Source organism: Lissotriton helveticus, chromosome 1_1 (genome assembly GCF_964261635.1).
Source record: "Lissotriton helveticus chromosome 1_1, aLisHel1.1, whole genome shotgun sequence".
Taxonomy (NCBI): Eukaryota; Metazoa; Chordata; class Amphibia; order Caudata; family Salamandridae; genus Lissotriton; species Lissotriton helveticus.
The window spans coordinates 364,441,554-364,456,558 of record NC_136057.1 but is presented as its reverse complement, the minus strand read 5'-3'; the positions used below and the strand labels follow the sequence as shown (position 1 = coordinate 364,456,558).

Below are 15,005 nucleotides of genomic sequence, written 5' to 3'. Positions count from 1 at the left end.
CCGTTGCACTCCATGTGTTGCTCTCTGTTGCCCAACTGCTTCTCCATGCCCCCCTCTTGTGCTTGCCCAACTACTTCTACCCATTGCTTCCATGCACCTATGCCCTGCCCTCCTTGTGTTTGCTCCCACCCTCCCTTTAATGTTTTTGCATCACCTCCAGGCCTCCGCTCCTATTTATTTCGGCCTCCCCCGCCTTGCTTCGCCGTTTGCCCCTCCCTCCACTGTGATGCTTTACCTGTCATCACCATCTCCCTGTTGCTTCACCTCCCCCCCACTAGCCCCTATGGTGCTTTCACTCCCCCGGACGGTTTAAAAAAATAAAACAGGGCTTTTGTGCTGTTTATTTTCTACCTTTCCAACTTGGATCAGTAACTAAAATGAAAAAAAAGCAATGGTGTCATTTTTAAGGTGTGGGGCATACATGCCAACCCTCCGATTCAGACGGGTGACTACCGAGTTCAAGGTTAGTCTCTCGCCTCCTGATTTCTGCAGGCAAATACCCGATTCCTCGGCGGGCTTCAGATGGCAGGTGTAGGTCTTGTGTAACTCGGATTATGTACTGCCAGTATTGCTCCTGCATGCAAGTGCACCACATTTTTGTTACACTTTCTCTGCCTGCCATAGCGATTTCTCCGTGCTCCTGACAGGTATGGAAAAAACGCATATTTGAATTTCTGATATCCAATCCTGCAGCAGCACACTTGCAAGTCCTATGCACAGTATTAGAAGTGGGTGGGATCGGAAGTCCACGGCATGCCCCTACTTTTAAAAATTATGTCAGTCCGTTCCCCTACTTGTTTGTTTTTAAATAGCGTCCCGGGACGGCAGGAATAACCCTACTTTTAAAATTTCAACTTTATCTTTCAGCCCACGGCCTCCTCCCCCTACCCCTCTGTGTCTAGGGGCCTGCAAAACAACACCAAAAGGGCCATCAGTCTTAGGTTAGCAGGAAAACTGCTAACTGTGATGGCCCTGCTTCTGCCGTGATTCACACCTCATTTAGTGGGGCCGCTACTTGCCTGCACCCACTGTGACCAATAAAATGATCACATCAGGATACTTTGGATTCCCCTCCCTTGACCTGCTCTGCCCTTTATTTTCGGGCTCACCACAGACTGCCGGTCGCCACCAGGAAACAACAAGCATTTGCAATGCAACAGGTCTCGCATTTACGCGAATTTTAGCTATTGGCATTGTAAATGACAATGCCTTTTATTTATGTTTTTGAAACAGAAATAAAAAGCATTGTCATTTACAATGCCAATAGCTTAAACTTGCGCAAATGCGAGACCTATTGCATTGCAAATGCTTGTTTACGCTTGGTGTGGGTAATTTACATGTAATTTCTCTATTTTGGTATATATGTTTATATGGTGGTGAAGCCATTAGTATTTCATGCCATATGTTTTCAGTTGTGTGTTTCACCAGGAGGGTAGGCCATGGGGAACTCACCAACAACCATTCCATTCTCTGACAGGACTGTCCAACGCAAATGATGTGTACTTTATGTAAGATTTGATGGAGGAGTTATGAGGCACCAGTCTATTTTCTTTGCAGCCTGGAGCCAAGGGAAATCTATTGGGGTCCCAGAAATTTCAGCTTGCAGCAAAGCCTTCTATCACGCTGTGCTAGGGATTTCTACTATAAGAGGACAAGGACGAAATGGGCATTGATATTCTACTCCTTCTCAGAAAATGGGCTCCGTTGAGTATTAAATGTACCAGCGCCCCAATGCTGGAATGAAAATCTGAATTACCCGAAGTCTTCCTTTGGATTCCATCCCTCTTGCTCAAGGACCAATTTCAAACTTTCCCAGATTACATATTGCTTGGTAGTGAGTCCTTACTGAAACAGGATGACACAGGCAACATTTTAAAAAACAACTAATTTATTTTCTTTTTCTAAAGTTCGCATCACTCAGTAATCCATTGGACACTCCGATTCACCACACCTAACAAAGTAATCTTAAACGGAAGTTCAGATTTGCCAGTAAGCATGTGGGAAGCCCTTCAAAGAATGAGAGAGAGTGTCGAGTAAGAATCAAACAGGACCAGGTGATAGAAACACAAACTACAAGATAGCCCAAGGCTAGCACCTGCTGTTCACAGTGACTGTTTTTCCCCCAGTTCTAAAAAAAAAAAATTCCTCCACTTTATGGCCTTTGACTACTAGATGTGAAAGGATGTACCAAGGAGAGACCAATGACTGTATGGGCACCAGCATTCCGCTGTACTCTACTTCGAATCCTATTTACTGTGCATAAAGTGTACATGAAACCTACATCTATTCATCCATACAGCCTTCTGCCCATCTTAAATCATTTCTCGAATACCCCTTAAGCTTTATCTGGTACTGTACGTATACTTGAATTCTCTTCATATGAGACACTGAAATACATTAGGGTTTTGTGTTAGTCTGCATAGGTCATAAGGGGGGTGTTGCTAAACATGAGGGGACACCTAAACTACAACATGCGAGTCATCTAAAGCAACGTCGGCGTCATGCATCACTGTGGGAATATAAGCGCTGTAAAACGACAACCTGCTTTGTGGTTTCTCTAATATTCAACAGTTTTGTTCCACACCTTTCTGTGTTCAAAGAGGCGGCAACACATGTATCAAATGGCTTATGATTTAACTTATAAGCGTATTTGGAACATTCTGTGATTGGAAACATGTCCCAGACTGTAAATGTATTAAATGTAAACAACATATATTAAACCTCAAATAAACATGTTCATCCATTGTTTGAATTAAATAACATTATAAGCTGTAACTGGTCAGTGAAATGCCAAACATACTAAAAATTGATATGTTTTGTAATTTCTAGCCACACCTCCGACTCCGCCCACTGATCCAATCTTCAGTTTATTCCTGTCCTCTGATTCTCCGCCTACAGTTCCCCTACTTTCTTTTCCCCACTTCGACCACTGCCTATGCATAACAATAGACCTGATACAGGCCGATATAGAAGTCAATGGGAGAAATACATTTTCCTGATTCTTTTTAAAAAAATTCCTTTTCTTCTTCCAAAAAAATTGGCATGTATGGTGTGGCTAAAAAATATCCAAGACAGCTGTGTCAAAAGCTTTTATTCTTTTTTAAACTTTAGCTATGCTGCACAGCATCATGGATGCTGTGCAGCGTGGCTAAACACCATTTACAAAACCAATAGGTGACAAAGTGAGACCTATAATTGGCAATGCTTGTTAAAACTGAAACGAGACTCTACTCCAGCCACCATATTGGCATCTCCAATTGTTCAGCTCTTGACATTGAGGGTTACTAACTGTATTTTTCTTTTCCCTATGAGAAACGCGACAGTTTGATGACAAAGTGTGACACGGTTGTGCTTGAATGTTAGTTCGACAATGTTACAGAAGCACCGGGAAAGGCTCCCTCCCACCAGACAGCTGGCATCATGGTGCTTTTATTTTGGGCAGACGGTAATTTTGGAAATGCAGAGCAGGGATTCAGGCGCAGCTTAACCATCATCAATGAATGAATTATTCCATTTGCAACATGAGCAGGCCATTGGTTAATTCTCACCCCTCCTCACCTCTAATTAAATCCGTGGGAGTGGGAAAATACAGTATTTTCTTGTGGGAAACCGGGTTTTGGAAAAGTAACGTCTTTCCTTGATTTAAAAATGTAAAAAAAGTTTCCTCGGCTGGCTGGCAGCTGCTAACGGCAATAGGTCACACGAACCACTTCCTGGGTCAACTGCGCAGCTGCGGTGCCAGACAGCTCCTTCTAAGGAGAGTTGGGCTCACTTGCATGCACGAGAGATGGCGAGCGTTAACTGAGTGGTAAATAAGCGTTGACGTTTGGAAATATTTTAAGTAAGGCATAGTGAGGGACCATGACATGTTATTTGCCTATGAAAACGATCGTCGTTTTAGAAGGGAGAAAATAAAAACGTAAAAAATATGAAGGATTGTTTGCTTATATAATTTTTATTGTCCAGTCGGCAAGGTAGGTTTTCAGAAGTTGTCCGCCAGATTACACTTAGGCCTCCTGTAATATTTGACAAGAAGTAAAAAAAAAAAAAAAGGAAATAAGTACTAATGGCAAAGGCCTGTAAACACTCTTGAAAAATTAAGAGGACCTAGTGTAGTCACCATTCAAGTACTTTTACATTTAAAGCACCATTGTTTTATTTCGAGAGGAGCAAACTTTCCTTGCTCCAACATATTAGACCCCGTGGGACGTACTCAGACAGCTTTTCCTGTATCCTGCTGCCAAATTGCAGAACATTTTGTCACTTAACTTTGTCTTCGCGGCGTCGCCCATTCACAAAACAATTTTGTTCATGACACATGGAATATTAAGTAAGTCTGCTGTGTGCACAGCAGCTGAATGTGGGAGGGGTCTTTTCACTGTGAAAGGGCTTACTGCAGCCCAGTCCCAAGAGCTGTTCTGAACACAGCAGATGCTTGAACGGAGTCACTTTTGGGTTTTGGTTCCAGCCCACCTCACAAGGTATGAATAATCTGCCCATTCCCACTGATTAGCGAGACTTGAGAACTAGGACAATATTAACCAGATCGATTACCACAAGCGTCTCAGTAGATAATAAAGGGCTAATGCCATAGCTTTACGCACTTTTATTAGGATATGTCCTATTTGTTGCTCATGAAAGCATGGTACCATACTGAGGTAGGACTAGAAACTGTTCCCTAAGCTGTCAAAGAGAACCTTAACCAGTATGTTGCCAGTATTGTAAACACACTCATCCCATCCATTCACTATGCCCATGGTTGTGCAAGCTCACTCCTACCACAAAACGTTTTTTTCTGCTGGACAGTATGTATTAGAAATTATTGTACACTTTGGTACGTAGGCCCTTGACATGTTGAGCTGTAGTTACACCATTGAGTGATTTTCTTTTTCTTTTTCTTTTATACATCACTTTCCGTATTTTTTTTTAGCATTACATTAGCTTGTGCTATGCATGTCATATTTTTGACCACATATTCTTTATAGAAGACAGTCTGCAGCAGTTGACTATCCCAAGGCCTTGCTACCTGGTGAGTTATTGCCGACTTTGTGCTGAGATTGCTCTTGATCCCTTGAGATATCATGCAAGTAGATGCAAAATAACTGCATGGACATGTAACATACACATCCTTTAAATCGCAGAATGCTTATTTCTTATACATGCCTTATTTCTACGACCTACACCCCCTGGTCCTCTAGGTGGCAACCATGCACACTCTACCAGAGGTGCAACAGCATCTATGGCATTCTTCCAACATTTATAGACCAGCTAATGCTCTATTACTTACCAGTATTCTTCATTAGTCCGGGTCCCATTGTCCTCGTCCCATTCATTAAAAAAGTGGAGATAACCATCTCCCGACAGAAAAAAAGACAAGAGGAATGCTGGTACCCTAATACTGCCCCTCACACCGGAAGTAAATAAGCAGTACTTACCCAGCATCCCGCCTGAACAACCAAGCCCACACAGGAAAGCCAGCCGCCCGCCCAGGAGGGGCGTATGAATGGGACGAGGACAACGGGACCCGGAGTAATGAAGATTACCGTTGAGTAATAGAGCATTATACCCAGGTACCTTATATCCTCGTCCCCTTCATTGACAAAGTGGAGAATAACAAAGCAGAAAACCCGGCCTTCCGAACCCCCAAGCGCACCCAGGAAACCACACCAAACGCCGCAATCCAAGGGAGCACAGAAAGAGGGAACCGCAGGAAGCAACAGGCCCGCAACCCAGAACAGGACAGCAGGGACACAAACAAGGACCGGACCAAGAAAAAAAACAGAAGGCCAGAGCCACAACAAGGAGGCCACCAACCAGAGAAAACTGGAGACAGAGCAGTCAGGCCTAAGGGAACCCACCGGATAGACCAGAACCACCACGAAGGCACACAGGATCCGACAGCCGCACAGACACCAAGCAAACCCCGGCCACAACGGAGAAGGCCAAGTCCGGACAACAGGGCGCAGGCACAAGCACCCCGCCACAAGGAAGGAGCCACAGCGAGAACCCAGGAGAACCGAACCAGGCCAAAACACAAAAAAACAGACCAGCAGGGGCAGAGGAGGCCAACCCAAAAGACCATAGGCCAGAGAAGCCCCCAAAAAGACCCAGCAGACCGCCAACCAAACAACAGAGAGGCCAGAAAAGACCGTAAGCCAACAACAGGGAACGAACAGGCACAGCAAGGGCAGGGACAGGGCCAGCGGCCACAACCCCAAAACCCCCCAACCTCCAAAGGGAGGGAAAAAAACAAGGCAGGGTGCAAGCCCAGGGCAACCGGGAACCCCCAGCAGACCCCAAACCAGGAATCAACCAGGCACAAACCCGCAGAACCACAGAGGCCAGACAAGAACAGGCGCCAACAGGACGGAGGAGAGGAACCAAAGCCAAAGGACCGCACAGACCCCAACCTCCAGGCCCAGCACGCAGCAAGGACAGGAGCAGCGGAAAGGCCCATGGCACACAGCACCCAGGCCAGAACCCCACCAGGCCCGATCCCAGCCAATGCCGGAGAGTAGAAAAGAAACAGCCAAATTCAGGGAAACAAACGCAAAGGAACCAGGAAGCCAGGACCCGGGCCAAGCAACCCACCGATGCAAGAGGACCCCAGGCCCAACCATTCCCCAGAAGGAGCCCACGCAATGACCGGGCCGAAGCAAACTGCATGGAGGCCGACAGACACCACCCCGGACCACACAGAAAGCCGGAAAAAACTAACAGAGGCAGCAGCCAAAGCAGAAACCAGAGGCAGCAGAGAAGCCAGAGGCACAAGCAGCACCAGACCCCGGACAACCAGCAGCCAGGAGAACATTCCCCCAGAACGGGAAGACAACACCACCTGACCACACCCTGGCAGGGGAGGGGGGACATGCCCAAAAGGTACCCCACACCGGAGGCAAAACCCGGGGGAGCCCACAGGGAAGACAGGAGCGAGACAGGAGCCCAACAGGAAAGGGACCGGGGACACCTGACCAACAAACCCCAGATCCAGCACAGAAGCCCAGGACAGCCAGCCAAAACCCCAGGAGGCACAGCCGAAGGCCAAACCGAACCAGACCCCAGCCGGCAGACCAGGAAGAACCAGAGGCAACCCAGGACACGAAAAGGCCTACACTGAAGGACGCCAACCCAAAAGGAAAGCGAAGGACACAAACCCAGCACCAACAACACGTGCCAAAGGACGAGGCAGAGGAAACGCACCGAGCCAACAGGAGCCAGAATGGACCGCAGAACACCAGGGCCCCATACAAGCCCGAACGAGGCCAGACGCAGCCCAGGGGCAAACAGAGCTGAAACGCCGCCAGGCACAAGAAGGGCCAAACGAAGGAGGAGCGCCGGGGCAACGGAAGAAACCGGAGCCCAACACCAGCCCAACCAACCAAACCCAGGAAGTAAACAGCGGGCAGGACGAGGCCCAGGAGGGCACGGTGGAACACCGACGCTCCAAGCCAGGACACCCAGAGAGTGCCTAGGCAAGGATGCAGCGTAAAGAAGGCGCCCAAAGAGGAAAGACGGAGGGGGAAATAAGCACAAGGACAAGCAACCCCACCAGAACCCCAGGCAGACCCCCAACAGGGAGAACAACAGAGGCACGAAACCCAGACCCCCAGGGACCCCCGGAAAAAGGGAGCAAAACAGGTGCCACACGGAACGCACTGTGAGGGGAGGAACCGGAGCAAGAAACAACGCCCCCCAGCCCAGGCGCACCACCAGACAACACGCCAGGGCAGGAGGAGCAAACACCCAGGGAGCAGGCACCCCGGGCAAAGAAAAGACCAACCCATTGCCAACAGACAGGCCGAGAGTGGGCCGGGGCACCAAGGCCCCCAACGGACAACCAGAGGCAGACACCCAGGTGGACCGCCCAACAACCAAAACGAAAACCAGACAGCGGGAACGGGCCCCAAAAAAACAGGGACCGAACACCAAGACCAGCCACGAAATGAGGGCACAGCCACCAGGCAGAAGGAGCCGCAGCAGGAGCAACCACAGACCGGGCAGCACAGCCAGAAGAACCAGGAGACAGGTGAAGCCCGACCCAAGGAAAAGGCAGAGGTCACAGAAGCAAGACCCAGCCAACAAACGCAAGCATGGGAACAGCATACGAAGTAGATGAATCAGAGCAACTCCTGACAAGCAAGCGGAACGCAACAGAAGGGGAACACAGGGGCCAGGCCAAGGAAAACCCCAGAAGCCAGGAGCCGCTCAACACGAAAGACAGCAGCACCTAGCCCGAAAGAGACAAGCAGCCAGACATGGCGCCAGCCAGCCCGAGCACGACCGCACGAAACAGCACAAAGGCAGAGGGCACACAGCCCAGGCCGCACCACACAGAGGCTAGAGCAGCAGGATGGGACAAAAGGAAAAAGAGAGCTCCCCCCCCCAAGAGGAGACTGACCACGCCAAGGCACACCCAGCAGGCACAGAGCCACAACCAGACAGGAAATGACAAGGAAATGAAACCCAGACCAAGGCAACAGGGCCACCGCACCCGAAGACCAGGCCCACCTACACCAGAGCACAAACAGGAGGGCCGAAGCCAAGGGACCGAGGAGCAGGGCACCAGACCAGAACACATGCCCCACAGCGAAGCATGAGAGAGAGAGCCAGAAGAAAAGGCGCCCAAGCAAACCCACAGAGAACAGGAACCCACCGGGTGGCAAGGCGGCAGGTCAACGGGGGAACACAGCAGAAGAACAGCCGAGAAGACCAACGCACACATACCGATGGCCCTGGACGTGCGGGAGGGAGGAAGACAGGCCCCACGCCAGCCATAGGCAACCCACACCCATAGAAGGAACACGCAGCAGCTGTGCAACCCCACCGGCAGCAGGAAACCAGGACAGCCAAGAGAGCAGAACAGGGCCTCCAGCAAACACCGGAGCAGGAAGCCTACGGCAGCTGGCAGGTCCAGACAGACACCCTTCCAGGCACCAACCTGGCCCGACCCGGTGTAAGAACCGATAAAAAATGAGAGCAGGAGAACACAGGGACCCATGGCACCCGAAGAACAGTGGAGGGTGAAAGCGTGTAGCAGTACTGACACAGCATGAAAGCCACAGGAAACAGTGGAGCAGCAACAGGGATCCGTGCCTTCAGACCCCCTGGGCACGTTCCTGCGCGACCCATGCAACCTCACAAGGAGGCGTCCAGGCCAGACCGACAGGCGAAGCGGACCAGCCAGAGCCCAGAGAAGCATACGAAACCACCGTCGCTACCAAGCAGTAAAAGTGCCATACCACAGCCGCTCAAATGATGGGAGAAACAGGTAACAGGTGTGTATTGCCAGCCAAAACCTTGGTACTCATTTTAGAAGCCCCAGGTTGGGAGGAACATGGGATCAAGGATACAAACACAGAGTCATGCAGAAGACGCTGTATGCCACTGTGCCACCAGACACAACGTCCAAAGCACAGACCTGTGAAAGAAGGGAAGCCTGAGCCAGCCGTGCGGCGAACCCATGACACACAGACCGATAGCCGCAGAGCACAACACATCAGCAGCAAGCGGTCAACAGGTTCCACCAAACCCGGGAGGATTCCAAATCCTAGTGGAATTCAATTATAAGAAGCCTTCGCCCCCTGAATCAAGCGAAGGTGGGGAGAGCTTTGAGCACTTCCCACTGCACCCGGCAGGCCCAAGTGCAGCCTAGAACCCTGGCGGATAAGAGCCCACAGAGACCAGAGACAGCCAGGCTGTCTCATTCTGTGGACACAGCACTCGTACAGGAGAAAAAAGAAGACCGCTACACGGTACTCATCCGGAGAGGGGGCCGAGACGCCACCAGGAAGACGGCCCCCCTCCAACAGCCCAAGTGATCCGACTCGGCGGGCCCATCAAAGCCAGGAATGGCAGGAGACCAGCAAAAGCGGTTCGTCTTCCACCCGGCCCGGCCCCAGGAAGACGTGCACGCGACCCTGAAGCAACCGGGAGGCCAGCCACAAAGGGCCGACTGGTGAAACAGCATGCTTTACACAAACCTGGGAAACAAGCAGCATACACCAACAGACTCAACAAACTGCGGATGCCATGGCGCCCAAAGCACCACCAGAACACCCGAGGAAAGGCGTGAAGCGCCACGCGGGCCAGAGCCGGCCACGAACAGGCCTGCAAGCCCGGCAGGCCAGGAGGCAGACCAGAAAACCCCCCGCCCGCACAGCCAGGCAGCCAGGCAGGGGGAGGAGAAAAGATACGCCACTCCAGCCCAGCAGAAGCATCACCAGCACTTCCATGTCCATTCTGTTGACAGACAGAAAAAAAGAACAGGCAGGATGCTGGGTAAGTACTGCTTATGTACTCCCGGTGGGAGGGGCAGTATTAGGGTCCCAGCATTCCCCTTATCTTTTTTCTGTCAGGAGATGGTTATCTCCACTTTGTCAATGAATGGGATGTGGACATAAGCGACCTGAGGGTAATAGGAATGCCTTTGCAAGAAGTATTCTTTTGATGCATTGTAGATAAAGCTACATTTAATTGGATGTTCTGAGTATCCTGTTTTGTTAAGGCCTGACTGTCAGATACACTTTGTATTTCCTTTGCTGGGAACTTAAGTGGCTGTTATCCTTCCTCACAGGAGGGGATTATGGCACGACAAGCCTAACTAAGGGCATGCACATTCAATTTTTGTGCATGTGTTTTGCAACAGCTTAGGAAACAGCTGCAGGTTCCCCTACTTAGTGAAGTTGTGTTCTATTGATCTGGAGTCGTCTTAAAGGTAACTATCTATTTATTTGCACTTCCTTGCAACATGGTATTATTAAAGCACTATCGCTTTAAGGATCATACGGTCAGCCACCTAACCCCACAATACGTGAGCCTGCAGGCCAGTCCTAGGCTACCTTTTTATCATAGTTAGCCTATTACGACTTTTGAGCACTACAAAAAACCTAAACTGTTCCTAAGTAGTTGAGTCCATCTGGCTGTGTGCCCATGTAGCAGTACTTGAATTTACTTAACCATACATTTTTCTTTATATTGTTTATCTGAAATGGAGAGTTCTTTATGCGATACGTGAACTACCCATGCTGAGGTCTAAGGATTTCAGTGCTTTTGTAACAGTCTGAATTTTGACTTGAAAGGTGCCGGAGGTGAGGGACTTTGAAGGACACCCATCTCTTTATATTTCTCGATGCGTTTTGAAATGTTTTATCAGATTGATTGATGCATATTTTTTAAAAATAACATCATTAAAGTAAGTCAGGTAATTTTCTGTGAGCATGGAATGTGCTTCCTCATGTGTCCCGGAAATGTACGGGTTTATGTGCAATATTCTTGAACATTGAATCACCTTCAATGCACTTCAGTAAAAGGTTTACGATATGTTGTCCTTCTGACAATTTCGAATTGGATGCAAGTGAGTGTCTCTTCCCTGAGACCTACGACATGGATTGGAGGAGTGGGGGGAAGTTTTGATGTTCAGCAGTGACTAGAGGGCAGACCTTGGAGACCTGAAAAACTCAATGCAACATCTCATGAATGCTCTCTTTGACTTGGCGGGTCATCAACCTAAACTGTATACCTCATAATAACTACATTTGCTTTAGTGGCTGTGGATTCATGTCCGAATCCCTTTTTTAATGATATCATCAATTCCTCTCAACAACAAGGACAACACAGACTTCTCACAGAGATGTATAGTTGGATTTAGAAGTGGCCAGCAATGTAAAATCAGCGTTTTCGTTACCAGCGGAAGCTACAAATCTGCTATTGTCAGGATAGCTGTCAGCAGCATTCATTATGGCAGTGGTGATGCGAGAAGTGATAGTAAGGCTACCATTAATCCTACTGGTGGCACATTTGCTGCATTTTCCCGGAACCAGCAGGATTTTCTTCACCACAAATCTTTGAATAAGGCCTATTTCCTAACCTTTCCCCTTCCTCGTCAAAGCAACCACGCAGAGGCCAAGCCTTCCTTATCTAACACTTCTTTTTTATTCCATTTAGCTATTTAGATTTGTTCCTGATGGTGAACGGGTGCAGAGAGTTTTCTGTGATCGCACTGGCTTTTTTGCAGGTCTAATTGGTTTGCTGTGTCCGTAACTCACCCGGACATGCTTTGGACGCTTCTGGTACTGATTCCTAACATTTCTGCTCTGTTTCTAGGATAGAAGCCATTCTTCAATGGGATCTCTCTCCTCTTTTCTTTCTTATGTTCTGCTTTGTTCATTGTTAGGGTGTTCACAGCAAAAGCTCAAATAAATTAGTCCAGCGGGTAAAGGTGTTATTTCTGTATCTCATGTTACCAACTTTAAAAATTCAAAACTCATCAAGCATCACATCTCAACACACAACAGTCTGAACTTGCACACTGTACCACACCACCCACATATATACCAATGTGCTTCCATCGACAAAAATTCTGTCTCATATGGTTTTTATCCAAAATGTTTGTACTTCAAATAGGGTCTTCTGGTCGTGGTTGAAACTGAAGTGGCTAATGCCAGGTCTAAAAGATATACATTCTCACTAACATTTGAGGTACCTTAATTACAAAACGTTAATATGCCATCACTTGCATATGTCTTAAGTGCCACTTCTTAAATTACGACACCTGAAATATAGTTTTTTTTAAAAAAAGAAAGGATTTCCCTCCAAATGTTCAACCTCTGCATGCTTTGTTTAATTGTGTTACCACCCTCAAATGTCCCATTCTCAAATGCCTTTTAGTTCAGTCCATGCCTTTATGGCATCACCCTACTCCCAAAAGGCTAATTACTGTTTTCTGTTCTTTAAATTGACGTCCTCTTCTAATCCCTTTTGCCTTCGCATCCTCTTGTTTTGTCACAAGATTGATTCCTCCTTTTACCACCCATTTTCTCTTACTTCATCTTCACATCATATTGTTGACAAACACTTCTTGCTGTCTCATATCTTTATTTTTTCATCCTACCTTTAGTTTTCAGTTTCAGCGCCAGGATTTCCTCTGGGGAGACTGAGAGGTTTTAAGTTTGTGCAAAGTAGACAACTGCCCAGGGACCCGCGGGAAAAGTGAATTTTCTCTCTACATGCCCATCCGTCTATTTCTCCATCTCAACCTGTAACATATTATTCAATATTGTTTGGCATCATGGGGCTTGAATTAGCAGAAAATCTGCTATAACATACAAAGCTGTCCAGAACAGGGACCACATAACTTACGGTACTAGTTACCTTGTCTGATTTAATTGCTTGTCCATCATAATCTCATTTCTCACCACTTGCTTGCCTTCCCCTACCATCCTTCATATGCACTAACATCTTCTTTTGGGCCTCATCGTTATTCCCGTCTCCTTGCACCCCTCCTCTTGCCCTATATTCTGTCCCACAGTGATACCATGACAATTTCCAAACCTATTGACATATTTCCATCAGCAAACATGTCCCAAAAACTTTGTTTCAACACCTACTAGAAATTGTTGAAGGCTTCCATGAGCAAAATGTTGTAGACCTTCTGTTGGTCCACAAGTTAGGCAAACTGCTTTTGAACAAACTCGTTTTACAGCAAATTAAAAGTGCTATACCGCGAATGGGGCAAGCAAAGATACACCATCCCCTTTCTCCCTCTCCAACTGTCTACCTCCCTCTTAGAGGTATGTTCTGTGACAATTTGATTAAATCTATTAAACTCTAGTGCATACTGCAACCTGAAAATCACAGCAGCCAGTTTGAACTTCTGCAATAGGTACAGAAGGATAACCTTTTTTGTTCTTCTCCTTATTAAATCCATAAATCCTCCAGTACCTTTGTTTTGCTCAAATATTGGAGTACCCATTACTGTAAAAGCAAGTTACTGTATGTACTGGTGGGTATACAGTAAACTTCCTTCATCAGTGCAAGCTCCCTTACTATGGTTTAAATCTTTGTTTTATAAACAAGTAGAGAACAACAACACCCACCTACATCCACAGGCCGGCGGGGAATAAAACTTTTGATGGTGAGAAATAAAGTAGAAGAGAAGAATATGTAACAACCTATAGAATAAAGAGGGGGAAAGGGAAGCTTGACAACCAGTATTAAGGGTCACCGCTCCTTGATACCCACCAGTGCGACTGCCCCAAGCATTCTCTCCCTGAAGGTCACCCTTCCTCTGATACCGCCTAGGTGAGGCGGAGCACCTGTAGGTACACTGGGCATGTCAACTCAGTAAATTCGCCTGATAAAAGTCTAATGGTAGCACCCCATATTCTATCAAAGCGAGGTAGTGTACCCGCTACTCCAGCCGTCAAATTCTCCATACATACAAGCTCCCCCATTTTGTGTAGCCAATCTAAATGGGTCTGGATTGCACCAGTGCCCCATCGGGATAAAAGGTGTTTGACTGCTCCCAGGGCCAGAGCAATAGCTCTTCCCCAACAAGATCGTAGAGGCAAGGTTTGAGCATTAGGCAAACCCAATAATATGTAGCTTGGGAATCTCGTAATCTCCGTCTCGTAGATATTGTCTATGTCCGCTAAAACAGCTGACCAATGTTGTAGGAGTAAGCGGCAAGACCATAGTAAGGGCATCAAGCTACCATCCTGTCCACACTGTCTCCAACACTGAGTGTCCTGTCCTGTCTTCCACCGTGCTATTCTCACTGGGGTATAGTACCAATAATGCACAATTTTGAGAAACATTTCATTCCCCGCAGTACTACATGAGGTCACCCTTGCCATTCCTTGATGGAAAATTCACGCTCGCATTCATTCTCCCATCTACGCTGCGATAGTGTTTTGGCAAGGTGCACGGGGTGAAATAAGAAAGGCGTATATATCAGAGAGCAATTGTTTGTCAGAATTATGGGTAATAAACTTTTTTTTTGCATTTTGTCACTGGGCGGCTGGTGTGTTGACGTATGTGGGGTTGTGTGAACCAGTGTCTCAGGGCAATGTAAGTCCAACATGCATCAGGTAACTCTGCATCAGAATCAATGCACCTTTGGCCAGTAGCAGCATCAAGATCTAGTGCAAGATAGATATGCTCCTGGACCATCACACTGTAAATAAAGTACAGTTTTGCTGGTATTTTCATCTCTATTTTTTTTTTTT

At 47.6% G+C, this 15,005-nt stretch overlaps 2 protein-coding genes across 16 annotated transcripts in view; one reads left to right on the top strand and one right to left on the bottom strand.

Moving 5' to 3' along the window:
* Positions 1–3,747, bottom strand: part of LOC144808862 (uncharacterized) — a 433,476-nt gene extending 429,729 nt beyond the window's left edge. For 9 of the 10 annotated variants that reach the window (XR_013606859.1, XR_013606856.1, XR_013606855.1 and 6 more), the window contains exon 1: positions 3,559–3,747. The gene's annotated coding sequence lies outside the window, so the exon portion shown is untranslated. The remainder of the gene's footprint in view (positions 1–3,558) is intronic. The other variant, XR_013606854.1, reaches the window with a different exon arrangement.
* Positions 1–15,005, top strand: part of CACNA1C (calcium voltage-gated channel subunit alpha1 C) — a 2,299,705-nt gene that overhangs the window by 1,951,481 nt on the left and 333,219 nt on the right. The gene's annotated exons all lie outside the window — the stretch shown is intronic.